Source organism: Silene latifolia, chromosome 3 (assembly GCF_048544455.1).
Source record: "Silene latifolia isolate original U9 population chromosome 3, ASM4854445v1, whole genome shotgun sequence".
In the NCBI taxonomy this organism is placed as follows: Eukaryota; Viridiplantae; Streptophyta; class Magnoliopsida; order Caryophyllales; family Caryophyllaceae; genus Silene; species Silene latifolia.
In genome coordinates, this window is record NC_133528.1 from 94,612,269 (window position 1) to 94,624,745 (window position 12,477).

Consider the following 12,477-nt stretch of genomic DNA (forward strand, 5'->3'; position numbering starts at 1 on the left):
ATTCTAAATTTATCTCATATTAACCTATTTTTCATTTAAATTCGATTTTTATCATCAAAAATCCATATTTCGAGCATAAAAACTCCAAAAATTCTGAAAATTTACAGGTCATCTAAAAACAATATATATGAAAACATATCCAAAAACCACTGAAAAATTCGAAGTTTAGCTAATTTTAGTCCGAAAATGACATTTTTGTCATAAAATCACATTTTTAATGCCATTATTATGTAAAATGAACAATAAAAATCCATAAATTAACCAAAATATCCTAAATACATTTTAGGATCAGAAACATTAACATGAAAAATATATTTCGTGATATATCATAACACAAATATATAAGTTTTATATGTTAATCGTATAACTCGGAAAAACTATAACCGATTTGCATGCAAACAACCTAAGGCTCTTGATACCGCTTGTTAGAAATCTATATCTCATTACTTAACCTAAGGATTAATAACCAAGGTAATCTCTTAATAAAATTAATATTATTATTACTAGAACAATATTAATTTAAATAAAATGACCCAAAAATATTTATTTGGTTCTCTTAATTTCGGCTAAGAGAAGGAGAAGGAAGAATTTTCTTTATCTCTCTAAAACTCTTATTTTAGATGGTTGAATGAATGAATAATGTACTAACTCTTCATGTAGTATATTAGGTTTAATTATAGAGAAAACCCCTTTGGTCTTTTCTATAAGGAAACCGGGTAGGGGGAGGGTAAAGGGGCCAATGCATGAGCAAGGTTGTCTTCACAAGAGCAAGTAGGTTTGCATGGCTAGGTTTAGGTAAAATAATTGTGTTTTCCGCTTAATAAATCAACACAATATTTATCCTAAATCACCCCACTATTTCGGTCCAAATGGGATAAAATGGATTCCATTTTATTTTTGTCAATTTGTTAATTTGTCACATGTTATAAGACATGTAAAATTGTTATGTATTTTTAACATATTAAAAATCAACGCATTAATAAAAATACGTCATATACAAAATCGACTTAGTAATTCATAATTACTTGTACCAAAATATTTTACCAATTATAAATCACAACATCTTGTATTTATAATAAATTATTCATTCAAATGCAATTGTTTCCGTAAACAATAATTTCATCTAAGCAATAAAACAATTCGATTACTTAGACCGTACCTTATTTAATCAAATTATAATGAGATACGTAAATATTACTTCCAAAATCGTCCGTCAATTTTAAGTAATTTAATTAACCCGTATCGTCATACGATCAATTAAATAATCAATTAAGAGTGTTACCCTTTAGGTATGACCTAAGGGGATCAACTGGTCACCACCGTCGCACGACAGTAATGTCAAACTCTAGTCAGCCAATCATTACCGATATGTGTGGACCAGTTGACAGTAAAATATTACTTCCCAATTGTATCCTTTAAAATGAGACTTAAACATGTGATCATCATGATCGACAGTTGTGATCGCATTATTGTCGGAGGAAACATATTCCAACAAGTTGATCCCTTAAGGTCACACCTAAAGGATGAGACCCAAATAAATAATTAATTAATTGTATTCGATACGGATTAATTAATCCCTTATTTATATGAGTTGAATTTTGTATCTTATTGTAATGTGATTAAATAAGATTCGATTTAGTGGATTAATATATTAATTTACTAAATTATGTTGAGGTTTTATAAATATTTCAAGGTAGAGGTAATTAGTTATTTACATTTACAAGAGGTTGTAAATTTAAGAAACTAGCAATTATGGGGATCCACTATATGTTGATATAATGGTAAAATATTACTCAATAAGTTGAGTGAGTATATGTTTATTAATTTGTCACATAATTGTTGTATGATCAAATTAATATTTAATTATGAAAGATAATTAAACATAAGACTATTAAGCATTTGTGGGACAAATATTATAAGACAAAAAAGGACCCATATATACTCAAGTGCACCGTCCAAAATGGTAGCATGGTTGAGTTTTTGGTTTTGTCATTTTGTTGTCGGAAAGATGCTCCAACATCTTATGACTTGCTTTATTCATGCCAGCCTACTACCTACACATAGAGAATATTGCATAAGACAAAATGAGAAAACCAGAATGCTCTACATAAAGAGCATTTGGACGGTACATGGTGAAAGGGAGGAGCATAATTGTTGTACTCATTTTTACTCTACCTTTCTCTCTAAACATCATACATGCAAAAACCTCAAAAATCACTCAAATACTAATATTTGTTATATATTACTAGTGTAGTAATATAAGTAATATTAGTAATAATGTAATACCCCTCATATTTTATGGTTATATGACCTTTGTGTGTCTGTGTCTAAAGTACAAGGTAGACTATGAAAGGTTAATAGGAAGCTTGCACAAATGTGCCAATTATGGAAATATGATCACTTGTTTTAACGGTAATTTGAAACGGGAATATCTAGAGTTTTACATCTTCTATGAAAGTGATTCAAATTGGAGGTGAAAGCTTATTGTCTTAGCTTTCCAACGCATGGTCACAAGCTTGATTCCGATCAGTAACGAAGAAATGACAGCTATTTGAAAATCAGTGCGTAAAGCAGAACTCGCTGAGTGATGTTACGCGCTAATTAGTTTCATAATTTCGCACCTTACTATACTATTCATAATAATATAATATTATATCCCATTATTATTATTATTATGATGATTATTATTATTATTATTATTATTATTATTATTATATATTTATTTATTTATTTTACCTGTCATAAATATTTTATTATAATATTATTATATCTTACAACTTATAAACTTTCCTAAAACGATACTACCTTACTACTATATATACAATAGCAAACCACAAGTTTTATTCACTTTCACAAAACATAAAATATATATAGAGAGAGAGAAGGAGACTAGAGAGATAAGGAGCTTGTTCATCTTTTTTCATCTTAAGGTTAATTGGTGACGCTTTTGTGAGACGGGTTTTGTTGCTTGGATTCATGTGCTTTGCTATTTGAATTTTGTTGAGCCGCTTTGCTATACAGGTAGGATAGCTACTCAATCACTATAATGTTTACTTGAATGGTATTATCTAATTTTACTGGTTGAATTATTTGGAATTGTGATGGATGATATATGATTGTTGGTTGGTTGCATTGAGATATATTGTTTAATGACTACCTCAGCTGGTGACTGAGATGATTTGATTATTGATTACCTCAGCTCGTGACTGAGATGCTTATATTGATTTGGTTTCCCCAGCCTCATATCTGGGATGGTAATATATTGTTTGCATATCATATCATGAGTATTTGCATTGGTTTCCGCAGGCTGGTTCTGCAGGACTTGTCTCTGGGATGTTATTGAGATTACCCAGGCCAGGGATTGGCGGGATGAACGGGAGTGTCGGAGGATTGATCATGAGCATGCATTGCATTTGCATTCGATATTGTCTTGTATTCATTTATTGTTGTTGTTTAGCTATTCCTACTCAACCTCGTGGTTGACAGTGTATTCGTGAACACCTGTGGTGAACCATAATGGGGAGCAGATTTGACAGGTACTAAAGATTAGCTGACTTGGGAGTTATGGGATGCGTGAGGACTTGGTCAATCTACCTAGAAGTCTAGACCACGTAGTTTATGAGATCACTTTATTTATTTCCGCTGCGAGTTGTAATTATTTTATATTAAGTTTTAGTTGATTAATTTGTAATACATATGTATTCATTAAAGTTTTAATTTAAAGTACTTTGGTGAGTTGGACTTTTTTATTCACTACTTTGGGAAACCGATATGGTAACAGTCTTATTTATTTTGGAATGTCTAGCTAAAGGCTCCTGAATAAATGAGGGTGTTACAAAGTGGTATCAGAGCAAACGATCCTAAGGCCTAAACCAATGAATTTAATGAACTTAGGATGAGTCTAATAAAATGAACCCGGGGTAGAAACTGTTTAGGAGCCCTCTTCTAGGTTAGGCAGACGTCCTTGACCTGGCCCTTTTCAGTTTTGAGCCGGTCACCTCGAGAAAGGTTAAGGAGAGAGCAGGGTAGTTAGCGTGGATGTTTTAACTTAAGGGTCTAATTGTGACCTGAAGGTGTGAGAAATACTAATTTTATCGCAATTTGAGAACAAAAAGGTATGAAATTTTGAGATAAATAAAAAGGGAAGGCGTGTGGTCTATGAGACGGCGGTCACATTGAATTGAATTTGTTTTAATTCGTTGCATAATTGCGCATGGAAATTTTCTTGGCATATCATGAATGACATAAATTGGAGAAACATGAGCCGTGAAATATTGCATCTTTATATGTATTGGTTGTATATATGTGAATTTCATGCTTAGAAATGTCATGTCTAGAGATATGCGGAATGTGCTACTCTGAACCGATTTGTGATATTTATGCTATAGAATTGTTATAAAAGTTTAAATTTAATTGTCAAGGATTATTTAGTATGATAAAGGTTTAAAAGAGAGGCAGGTAGGCATGAATGGAGTGACACGAAAAAAAAAAGAAAAAAAACGAAAATTGTGGCAAATTACAGCAAAATTGTGGTAAGTTATAAAGAAATCGTGACAAATTATAAAGAAATCGTGGCAAACTGTAAAGAAATCGTGGCAAAAATAATTTGTACGCTATCATTTATTTCTAGTAAGCATTCTCGTTCCTTAGAATTGAAATGATTTGATGTGATAAAATTTGATGTAGAAATATCTTCAAAGGAGTCATTAACTTGTGGGAAGATACATCAGGGTGTGAATATTTTAATCGGAAAAAATCTTTCTCTATGGATTTAATTGAACTTCTTTGAGAGATTTAGAGATCATCTTAGGGATGAATTGATTGGGAAAAAAATAGAGGATTTATTGACTGCTATTAAAATGAAGTGTCTTTGAGGGACTTAAGGGAATAAATGTGTCTTATAAGGGAATTGTGGTGAAATCTAAGGTGAGATTTACGACAATAATTACCTTAAAAATTTTTTTGTGAAAAGGGTTATCAGATGTGAATGATATCTTTAATATTTTTATGGGTTATATAAGAAAGATATATTGTTTGAGGTTAATGGGAAACATAGGTGTATAAGAGAAGTGAGATTGATGATTGATGCGATAACAAGGTAAGTAATGTGATTTAAAGGGTGATATTGACAATAAATTTAGTGAAGTATTAATGTGGTTTTCTGGTTGATTGTGACAGGAATAAGGTGTAGGTAAGGATAAGAAATTTTTAAAAAAAAAAGTTAAATGTTAATGAGAAGGATATATTATAATAGGATAGAAGTGAATTTTATTTAATGAGCTTAATTTGTTTTATGTTAGTATATGAAATTTTAGATGACTGGAATGCTTAGAAATTTGGGTTACTAAGAGGTAACTTTAGGGTGTATGTTAGTTATGAGTTACCAGGATGAGGTAAAATTTTAGATTTTGGGAATTATTAATGATGGGTATGATAATTAAAGATGAAATGTCGACGGGTGATTGAATTTAATGGTGGTAAATTGAGAATTAGAGTACGTGAATTTAAATAATGTGTTTGATAAGGGAGCAAATAACTGAAACATGTTTCGGAGAAAAACTATTGTTATATGAATTGTTGGATTTAGTTAAGCATCAAAGATAAAATAGCCGAGCCTTGAGGATTAAATAGTAAGAGTAATGATTTGGGTTGTTAAGTAATTTTAAGATGAGTAAGATGAATAAGGATTGATGCGAACTTAAGGATTGTTGACAATGAGTATGATTTATGCATATGGTGTATTGAGATTGATAAGATAATAATGTTATAATTTGAAAGATTGATATTTATTACACAAGAAATTGTTATGGACTCTTGTTGGCAGAACGATGAGTGGAATGTTAGGACGAATATTTTGTAAATATAAATAAGTTGATAGTCATGGAAAGAAGTCTGGAGGATGTTGGTGAGTGTTGTGTAGTCTTTGAGGTTACGCGGACGTAACCTTAATTTTAAGTAGGGTAGGATGTCATATTTCGTTCGTATCACTTTTTTTTATTTGTTATTTGGTTGTCTTAAGAAATGTTGGTAAGCGTGATATGATCTGTTGTAGCATTAGATTGGACTTAAGGATTTAGTTGTTGTAAATGTTGGTGGTGCACCAGATAGCGTGTGAGTATCTAGGGGAGAGAATTGGATAAGAGCACATAGCCTGTTAATATTTGGGATTATAGTGGTGTCAAGATAGAGGTGGAACTTCGGGACGAAGTTACTTTTAAGTGAGGTAGAATGTAATACTACTGAAGTTAATGGTATATATGTTGGGTAATATGTGTAAGTGGCGTCATAATGTGAGTTAGCAGTGATAACATTTTGATTAGCATGCAGGGTCTAGGTGGAATGGGTTTTGAGTGGTTGTTAGTATGCGCGAACTTCGAGGACGAAGTTTATTTTAAGGAGGGAAGACTGTAATACCCCCATATTTTATGGTTATATGACCATTGTGTGTGTGTGTATAAAGTACAAGGTAGACTATGAAAGGTTAATAGGAAGCTTGCACAAATGTGCCAATTACGGAAATATGATCACTTGTTTTAGGGGTAATTTGAAACGGGAATATCTAGAGTTTTACAGCTTCTATGAGAGTGATTCAAATTGGAGGTGAAAGCTTATTGTCTTAGCTTTCCAACGCATGATCACAAGCTTGATTCCGATCAGTAACGAAGAAATGACAGTTGTTTGAAAATCAGTGCCTAAAGCTGAACTCGCTGAGTGATGTTACCCGCGCTAATTAGTTTCATAATTTTGCACCTTACTATAATATTCATAATAATATAATATTATATCCCATTATTATTATTATTATTATTATTATTACTATTATTATTATTATTATTATTATTTATTTATTTATTTATTTTACCCGCCATAAATATTTTATTATAATATTATTATATCTTACAACTTATCAACTTTCCTAAAACGATACTACCTTACTACTATATATACAATAGCAAACCACAAGTTTTATTCACTTTCACAAAACATAAAATATATATATAGAGAGAGAAGGAGACTAGAGAGATAGAGCTTGTTCATCTTTTTTCATCTTAAGGTTAATTGGTGACGCTTTTGTGAGACGGGTTTTGTTGCTTGGATTCATGTGCTTTGCTATTTGGATTTTGTTGAGCCGCTTTGCTATACAGGTAGGATATAGCTACTCAATCACTTTAATGTTTACTTGAATGGTATTATCTAATTTTACTGGTTGAATTATTTGGAATTGTGATTGATGATATATGATTGTTGGTTGGTTGCATTGAGATATATTGTTTAATGACTACCTCAGCTGGTGACTGAGATGATTTGATTATTGATTACCTCAGCTCGTGACTGAGATGCTTATATTGATTTGGTTTCCCCAGCCTCATATCTGGGATGGTAAATATATTGTTTGCATATCATATCATGAGCACTTGCATTGGTTTCCCCAGGCTGGTTCTGCAGGACTTGTCTCTGGGATGTTATTGAGATTACCCCGGCCAGGGATTGGCGGGATGAACGGGAGCGTCGGAGGATTGATCATGAGCATGCATTGCATTTGCATTCGATATTGTCTTATATTCATTTATTGTTGTTGTTTAGCTATTCCTACTCAACCTCGTGGTTGACAGTGTATTCGTGAACACCTGTGGTGAACCATAATGGGGAGTAGATTTGATAAGTACTAAAGATTAGCTGACTTGGGAGCTATGGGATGCGTGAGGACTTGGCCAATCTACCTATCAGTCTAGACCATGTAGATTTTGAGATCTTTTTATTTATTTCCGCTGCGAGTTGTAATTATTTTATATTAAGTTTTAGTTGATTAATTTGTAATACATATGTATTAATTAAAGTTTTAATTTAAAGTCATTTGGTGAGTTGGACTTTGTTATTCACTACCTTGGGAAACCGAGATGGTAATAGTCTTATTTATTTTGGAATGTCTAGCTAAAGGCTCCTGAATAAATGAGGGTGTTACAAATAATTAAGGGAACATTATTATATAATATCTAGTTAACATTAGTAGTAATTTTGGGTTATAATCTTGGGTGCAATAAAAAGGAGGGCTTCTAATTTGGAGTCTTGGAGTATCATCCTAATGCATATTTTAGCTCAAGAACAAGAGTAGGAAGGAGTCCTACCTTGTGCCCAAATTCGACCATCTTCATATGTAAGGAAAACATTGTTTTCTTCCTTATCTCTTTTATTTTGTTATGCATGCACTAGATCCACAATGACAAAGTTAATATGTTAATTAAATCACTATTGGAGATGTCTAATAAATGGGTTAATGAACCTAACACTTTGCATAGAGATTTTAGCTTCTTCCTATCACTTTCTCGGCTATAGTGATCGATCATGAAGCATGGCTCATGTAGTCAGGGAGCTCTCATTGTTTTGTCAAGATTAAAAGTGATTGTCTCGTCCCCTACTTCAAGTGTGAGCTCTTCATGTTTCACATCGATTATTGCTCCCGCGATATGCAATAAAGGTCTTCCTAAAATGATAGGAATGTTGGAATCCTCCTCCATATCCACAATGACAACGTCTACCGGGATGAAGAATTTTCCAATCGATCCGCCATTTGAAGAGTAATGTTGGTGCATTTGAGCTCTCGCATTCCTAGCCTCTTACATACCGAGTATGGCATGACACTTACACTTGCTCCAAGATCACACAATGCTTTGTTGATTGTAGTGTCACCAATGGTGCATGGAATAGAAAAACTTTCTTGATCTTTGAATTTTGGAGGGGAACTTCCTTGAAGAATAGCACTACTCACTTTGGTGAAGGCAATAGTCTCCAACTTTCGGATGGATTTCTTCTTGGTAAGAATATCTTTCATGTACTTTGCATAAGTCGGAACATGATTGATCAATTCCGTGAATGGGATTGAGACTTCTAAGTTCTTCATAATTTCCATGAACTTTCCAAGTTGCTCATCAAACTTAGGCTTAGCTTGACGACTTGGGAATGGAAGTCTAATCACAATAGGCTCTTTTTCCTTAACCTTCTCTTCATTCTTCTTCTTTGAAATTTCATTGGTAGTAGGATCTACCTCCTTAGAGTTCTCCACAATTCTTTGCTTGTCACTAGCATCCACAATATCTTCATCAATTGGCCTCTTCGGCCCTTCATATCTTGTACCACTCCTCAAATGAATGGCACTCACCGTCTCATGTCTTGGAGGATTACCTTGAGGTGGTAATTGCCCCTTTTGTCTTTGAGAGCTAGAAGATGCTAATTGAGTCAGTTGAGTCTCTAGCATTTTGGTGTGGGCAAGTATGTTGTTGATGGTGATTTCTTTAGCTTGGCTATCTTTTTGCATTTGGGTGAAGAATTCTTGTTGGTTCTTTTGCATTTGGAGGACCACTTTTTGAACATCAAAGCTTTGGTCATTGGATTGGTTGTAGGGAGGTCTATTTTGATAACCTTGGCTTTGGTTGAAAAAGGGTCTTTGAGCTTGATTTCTCATTGGAGGTGGGGTGTATGTTGGTTGGGGGTTTTGAATATTTTGGCTCTTGTATGAAAGATTTGGATGAAATTTGGCATTCTCATTATAGTAGTTTGAATAGGGGGTGCCATTCTTGTATGCTTGGAAAGCATTCACTTGTTCATTTGTTCCCCTACATTTGCTTTGCTCATGTCCCAAAGTTCCACAACTTTCACATACTCCACTTGGAATTGAGCATGATGCCACCATAGCATTGACATGTTGTTTGGTTGATTTTGAAGCTTTATCAAGCTTAGCCATGGCCTTCTCAAACTTCAAATTGATGGTGTCAATATGAGCACTTAGTTGAGCACCCAATTGTGTGATGGAATCTACCTCATGCCTTCCTCCTCTAGTGTCCTTTTGAGGCCTACTATATTGGGAATTATGAACCGCCATCTCTTCGATTTTGGCCCATGTTTGATTGTCATCAACTTTGGTAAACATCCCATTGGATCCCATATTGAGAACATTCACTACTACAGATACAGGCTATAACAACGGCCAAAAACCGTTGTTATATAAAAAAGCGGACGTTGTTAAAGCGTCCGTTGTAGAAGGTTTTAACAACGGTTAGTTTTCTTAAGGAAACCGTTGTTAAAACTATTAACAACGGTTTTATGTATAAAAACCCGTTGTGGAAAGTGTGACTCAATTTTGGGGGGAAAGTTATAACAAAGGGTTTTAATATACAAAACCGTTGTTATAACTAAAGACAACGGGTTGTTTTAAAATAACCGTTGTTGTTTGTTCTTAAAAAATAAAAAAAAATTAAATTAAATATTACTAGATGCATGCATAATTACGGCCTGATAGAATTCCGATGCACGCATTATTACTGACATCACTGTACATATGAACGGATAATATGGAATGAGAAGGGTTAGTAATAAGATTTGAAGCAGCATTATTGAGAGATATGATGATGATTATGGCACAACTTCCTAACATATATATTAATTAAAAAGCAACTCAACCCACACATTGCTTAGTATAAATACATTGCATATCTCAACTAACATTTCCATTATCTCAATATATTCATCTCCAAACCCTAACTGCTAAAACAAACTCTACTTAATCTTTCAAAACAAACTCAAAAAACTCCAACAAAATGAATGATTTCATCCTTAAGACTCTTACCATGATCGAGAACAACAACAACTTCATCCGCCGGTTCCTCCATATTGAGGAAAGTTTCAGGAGCTACCTTGCGGATGCTCGATCCGCACTGAAGCACGCCAAAGAAGATGGCTTGACGGGAGCAAAGAAGCGATTGCGGCTATATGACGATATAGCAAGCTGCTGAACGGAACCTCCAAATAGCCAAGGAGGAGAGGACGGATACGATAGAAGAGAGAATAAGATCCTCTATGAAAATATAAGAATTGCATTTTTACATATGTAATTTTTTTTTTTTAATTTATGTATTTATAAATATATATATATATATATATATATATTAATTATGTTTATCTTACTTCTTCATCTTGCTTCTTCATTGTTTTACTAACTAATTATGCGAACAATACTTAAACAAATAACATAATGGTCGATACAAACACATACATGCAAAATAAATAAATAGAAAAAGAAAATAATGACGATGAAACTAACAGTGACGGCGAGATTTACCTGATAAATACAGAACGTAATAGACGATGAAATCACAGTGACGGCGAGAAGATAAAGCGACGATGAGAAAGAGAGAAAGAGAGAAAGAGAGAAAGAGAGAAAGAGAGTGTGTATGTGTTTTGTGTTTGTTTGTCTGCTGTGTTTGTGTTTGTGTATTAAGGGTTGTGTTTTGTGGTGCAGAGACTTGTTTGTGTGGTTTATAGTATGGAAGGTATTGACAACGGTTATTAAACAACAACCGTTGTGAAATATGTTTTAACAACGGTTGTAAAAAACACCCGTTGTTAAATAAGTTTTAACAACGGGTTTCAAAAATAACCGTTGTGATTACTTTTCACTAACTTTGCGCCAATTTTGCGCCAAATTATTAACAACGGTTGTGCATGTGTGACCCGTTGTTAAAACTAATAACAACGGTTTTTATAACCATACCCGTTGTAATTTATTTTAGTAAAATTCGCGCCATACATTCTACAACGTCTATTGTGATTTTCGTGAATAATCGTTGTTAAAGGGGCGTTGTAGTTGCCTGGATTTGTAGTAGTGATTGCGGGAATCTTCATATAGACCGTTCCAAAATTGTTGTACAAGGAACCACTCACTAAGCCCATGGTGTGGACAAGAACGACAAGTGTCCTTAAATCTCTCCCATGCTTCATATAATGATTCTTCTTCCCTTTTCTTGAACCCGGTGATTTGGGCTCTCAACATATTGGTCTTCTCCGGAGGATAGAATTTCTTGTAGAAGGCAAGTGCTAGCTTCTTCCATGAATCAATACCAAGGGTACCCTTGTCTAGGCTCTACAACCATTGCTTTGCGGTACCGATCAAAGAAAAAGGAAACAATACCCATCGGATTTGGTCTTGAGTAACTCCGGTTTGAGAAATCGCATCACAATAGTCACAAAAGGTCTCCATATGTGAATGAGGGTCTTCACTAGGCATCCCTCCAAATTGACTTCTCTCAACTAATTGTATGAATGCGGATTTGGCAATGAGATTACCAGTTAAATGTGGTGGTGTAGGAGTACCATTTGGTAGGTTCTCCTCGGTTGGTACGGAATGTGATGAAAATTTAGGCATTGTGGGTTGATTTTGTGGTGGGTTTTGAATTGGGTTATCCTCTCATTCTCTTGCAAAAGAGTTGATAAACTCAATGTTATTTGGTTGAATGTCCACAATCTCACCAATACCTACAACTCTTGAATTACCTCTAGCAACTCTTCTATTGTTGGTTAAGGTCCTTTCAATCTCGAAATCAATAGGTAATAAATTACCTTGTGATCTCCTAGTCATGCAAAATATCAAACAACTCGAAAACAATTAGAACAACCTTGAGGAGATTGACTTCCCCAAGGTAAAGA

The 12,477-nt window shown here is 33.8% G+C and overlaps 1 non-coding gene across 1 annotated transcript; it reads left to right on the forward strand.

Moving 5' to 3' along the window:
- The first annotated feature begins 11,717 nt into the window (after positions 1 to 11,717).
- On the forward strand, positions 11,718 to 11,824 carry LOC141650369 (small nucleolar RNA R71). The gene has a single exon (XR_012546408.1). It is a non-coding gene; the product is annotated as a small nucleolar RNA R71 (small nucleolar RNA).
- Positions 11,825 to 12,477: the final 653 nt, after the last annotated feature.